At 34.9% G+C, this 5,120-nt stretch overlaps 1 long non-coding RNA gene across 3 annotated transcripts; it reads right to left on the minus strand.

Moving 5' to 3' along the window:
* Positions 1–4,723, minus strand: LOC132733777 (uncharacterized). Of its 3 annotated transcripts, XR_009626215.1 has the most exons (6): positions 4,008–4,723; positions 3,468–3,633; positions 2,450–2,827; positions 1,973–2,167; positions 1,177–1,250; positions 1–926 (listed from the first exon to the last, which is right to left on the minus strand). It is a non-coding gene; the product is annotated as an uncharacterized LOC132733777 (long non-coding RNA). The 3 variants fall into 3 exon arrangements; XR_009626212.1 differs by having other exon boundaries at positions 1,973–2,827; XR_009626213.1 differs by having other exon boundaries at positions 1,973–3,054.
* Positions 4,724–5,120: the final 397 nt, after the last annotated feature.

Raw genomic sequence — 5,120 nt, forward strand, 5'->3', positions numbered from 1 at the left:
TAAAGTTAGATAAGAATAAAGTAGAAAATCTGTCATATCTGCACTTCCCCTTCATGGTAGAACTATGAAAGGGAGCTGCAAAAATCAACAATCACGGATGCCAGGAGACCTGAAATTGACTTTCCATAGAAAGTTGATCCGTATGGAAAGCCGATTGTTTTCTTATCTTTTTCATCTACATTTTCTCAACCAAATTGTCTTCTTTTTTATTCATTCACTTTTCACACATGATTAACTGTTTTCACTTTCAAATTTCATTTCATTCAACTCTCCTCTAGTCTTTCCATTTCCTCGACTCTATTATTCATTTTTTCCATTCCAATTTCCATGTATTCTCTCCCTTTCCATTTATTTTATTATTCATTTTTTCCATTCCAATTTCCATGTATTCTCTCCCTATCCATTTATTTTATTATTCATTTTTTCCATTCCAATTTCCATGTATTCTCTTCCTTTCCATTTATTTTATTATTTATTCCATTCCAATTTCCATGTATTCTCTCCCTTTCCCTTTATTTTCATTCATTTTTCACTTTCACATCTCCATTTTTCAAAAATGTCTATTGCTGACCTTTTGTAGTTCCTTCATTTCTTTCATATTTTAAACAATGCTTTCCATTTTTCACTTCACTGACTTTTTATGTCCTATTTCTATTCTCAAAACTTTTCATTCTCATTTCTTTCCAGACTATTCACTATATCCTTTTCTATTTATTTCACACTTACCACAACATATTATTCATAATGACATTTATTTATGTCCCTCCCGCCACAATTTAACACCTTTTCAAAATTTTACCTCTCTGTTCTGTACTTGCCTCGTCTTTCACAATGCTGAGCAACTAAAAACATTGCAATTCTTACCGTCTTGCGTCTTGTCTTGAAAACTTGACGTAAAATATCATCTAGTACTCACCATTTAACAACTATTTTTTAAAAAGAGAAATGCTTGTTATTGTACATTATTCATTCTATACTACAAATATATACAAATGAATTATTTAAACTGATCAATAATTTACTTTTAAAGATATTTTACTAAATTCTTTACTTTTTAAAGTTTAAAGACATCACTATGAAAGGTCGGTGGTTCTTCTCTGTCGACATGAAAAAAGAAAAATCTAGTAACAACTTCTACTCGGAATAAATGTTAAAATAACATTGAAACTTTCTTACTATAGAATGGCATCACTGTCCCGTCAAATCAACACACACACACTACACCATTTTCCGATTAACCATCAGATCTCCTACAAGAAAAATAAGAAGAATTGGTTAACATCAGTATGATTCAATACAGGAACATAAATGATGAGCAACTAGTAAATCAACAAACAGTACAAATGGCATTAGACAAATTATCCAAATGAGCAGCGTCATGACATAACCAACAGAGCGTTTGCGACCAGCATGGATCCAGACCAGCCTGCGCATCCGCGCAGTCTGGTTGGGATCCATGCTGTTCGCTTACAAACCCTATAACAAATATGGAAACTGATAGCGAACAGCATGGATCCTTATCAGACTGCGCGGATACGCAGACTGGTCTGGATCCATGCTGGTCACAAACGCATTATGTCGGTTTTGTCATGACGCGGCTCAGCCGTCCGTCCATGCTTAAATAACATCTCACAAAAGGTTTGATCCATATCAAATGATAAAATTTATATAAGACAAAAATCAACAATTCATAAGCAGCATAATGATGTCATCGCAAGAATGACGTCATTTTGAAAATGACATCCATGGTGAGGTTCGACTAGAATGACTAGAATGACTAATCAAGCACTGATGTAAGCGCAATACATGAACGTTTAAATTGTTGAGAACTTGTGTTATGTACAGTGTTTTGCGAAAAACTCAAAACTGTAATGATCATACAAAGATAAGAAATATGTATCTGGCTTTGTACAGAGATTTTTTCATTTTATTATAAACACTTTCAGGACTTATAATCTATAATGAGACCTACCAATGACATCCTTGAGTTTTTTTTTAATCGAACACTGTGTCCATCTCTCTCCACACTGGAGCAACTTCAAATCTTCACCAATGTCACAAAAATCACTTCACCAATGTCACACAACCATCCACATTCCAACATAAATCAATCATCACAACTTCCGACATCAATCTAGCAATCCAGCCAACATGTTGCGAGGGTTTTCTGAAATATCTCTGGAGTTAACAGAACAACATTGCAATCTCAAAAAGTAACAGTATAACCTTAACAATCTTTCCATTAAAGCAGATACAATTCTACATTTTATTTTGGTGACTGTTAAACTTTAAAGGTAGAGCAAAATGTGCCTGGATGGCATTGTTTCTGACAAAGACAGGCACCTTTTAAGAGTAGAACCACCAACTTTCCAGTACATTGCTAGTTAGTCAACTAGAAACAACAATGCCTTTATTGAGACTTACTTGTGACTTTAAAAGCAAATTTTACCTGACCATACAAAATGTCTGTCTCTCTCCACACTGAAACAACTTCCATTCTTCCAAATCTGCCAGCACAGAGGTGTAGAAAGCTATTCCATACCATATCCTTCTTGCGAGTATATAGTCGCTGGACCTCTCGAAGAATTGATAGTCTCGATCAACTTCCACCATGCATGTCAAGTACTTCATTACTCTGTCCCAGTCCACTTTCTTACATCTATCCATCATCACATTTGATGCAACTTCATGGTCTGAAATACCACTTCCATCATCATATTTGGTGCAACTCCATGGTCCATCATCACATTTGGTGCAACTCTATGATCCATCATCATATTTGGTGCAACTCCATGGTCCATCATCACATTTGGTGCAACTCCAGGGTCTGATCATCATATTTGGTGCAATTCCATGGTCTGATCATCATATTTGGTGCAACTCCATGATCCATCATCATATTTGGTGCAACTCCATGGTCCATCATCATATTTGGTGCAACTCCATTGTCTGATCATCATATTTGGTGCAACTCCATGGTCTATCATCATATTTGGTGCAACTCCATGGTCGGAAAGATCACATCCATCATCACATTTGATGCAACTCCTCGGTCTGAAAGATCACAGGGGTACCAAAACAACATTCTAATTTCATACTTTTTACTTCTACAATATCTTTACAAATTACTTTCCAACTAAATGGACAACTCTTTGTTATTTAATGGTTTAAATGTGGCAGATGAAAATATACCATTTAAGTGCAAGGAGTAGCAAATTCACATTCTGAATAGAAACACTGACCTTCCAGTCCAGCCAACTATAGACATTCGACTGTAATTCTCAATTGCATAAAATAATCTTTTTAAACTTGGTTCTTTTCTTAATTGGAAAGCCATTGAAATCAAGTAAAATACTCAATAATACACAAAATTGTTCACAAATTTACATGTTACAAAATTACAAAATTGTTTACAAAAAAGTTATCATGATAAATTCCTTAAAATAAAGTAATGTATAGTAAAATACCAAATTGCTCCATCATGCCTCTTTCCAACACATACACTTTGCCATCCACATCCTTGTGCTTGTCAAGTACTTCATTACTCTGTCACAGGTGTGGGTTAACCATCCACATTCTGACATCCATCCATAATCACACATGATGCCACTCAAGCAATTCAGTGTCCATGGCCTAAGGGTTTACAGAAAAGTCACTTGGTTAACAAAACAAAATTTCAATCGAAAAATGTTAACATTGACCATATTTTAAACAAACTTTTTAAACTAAACCAACAAAGATAGTTTTCTTGGTTCTCAAGTCATATGGTGACTGACCAGGTAGGAAATATGTCCAAAACGTACATTGTTTCAGGCAAGGGCTGGTACCAGAGTAAAACAATAGACATTCCAGTCTACATGGTTATAGACTTTAAAGCTACAAAAGACAATCAAACAACTGATGAATGTGTAACTGATTTATCACTTAACTATTGAAAAATTGAACCTCAATACATGTTGCACTCTAGCTGTCTTGTGACTTACACAAATTCAAAAGAGATAATTTACCAATGCTCCATCATGTCACTTTCCAGCACAATCACACTTCACCAATGTCACAACAATCATTTCACCAATGTCACACAACCATCCACATTCCAACATTAATCCTCCATCACAACTTCCGACATGAACCTAGCAATCCAGCCAACATGTTTGGGTTTTCTGAAATGTCACTGGTGTTAACAGAACAACATTGCAAAATTTAACACTTTAAGCTAAATTCTTTTGAAATTAAACAGATACAATACTTATTTCATTATAGTGACTGTCCAGCTTTACAGATAGAGGAAAATATGCCTTAATAGCATTGTTTTGGACAAAGACAGGCACCTATTAAGAGTAGAACCACCAACTTTCCATAAACTAGCTAGTTATACAACTATAAATGGAAATGCCTTTATTGAGACTTTACTTGTGACCTCAAAAACAAATTTTACCTGACCATACAAAATGTCTGTTCTCTCTCCACATTGAAACAACTTCCATTCTTACAAATCTGCCAGCACAGAGGTGTAGAAAGCTATTCCATACCATATATCCTTCTTGCGAGTGTATAGTCACTGGACCTCTCGAAGAATTGATAGTCTTGATCAACTTCCACCATGCATGTCAAGTTCTTCATTACCATGTCACAGGTGTGCTTTAACCATCCATTATCTGACATCGATCCATCATCACATTTTATGCCACTTAAGCCATTCAGCCTCCATGGTCTAAAGGTTTACTGAAAAGTCACTGGGTTAACAAAAACAACATTCCAATCTCAAAAAGTTAACATTGACCATATTTTAAACAAATTCTTAATTAAAATGATAACAATTGTTTTGTTGGTTCTCAAGTCATATGGCAACTGGGCACCTTTATTGGTAGAAAATATGTCCAAAACGTACATTGTTTCAGGCAAGGGCTGGTACCAGAGTAAAACAACGGACATTCCAGTCTACATGGTTATAGACTTTAAAGCTACAAAAGACAATTTTAATCAAACTAAGGAATGTGTAACTGATTTATCACTTAACTATTGAAAAATTGAACCTCGATACATGTTGCACTCAAGCTGTCTTGTGACTTACACAAATTCAAAATAGATAATTTACCAATGCTCCATCATTTCACTTT

This window comes from Ruditapes philippinarum, unplaced genomic scaffold (genome assembly GCF_026571515.1).
Source record: "Ruditapes philippinarum isolate M1 unplaced genomic scaffold, ASM2657151v2 ctg487_1_1_1_1, whole genome shotgun sequence".
Classification (NCBI taxonomy): domain Eukaryota; kingdom Metazoa; phylum Mollusca; class Bivalvia; order Venerida; family Veneridae; genus Ruditapes; species Ruditapes philippinarum.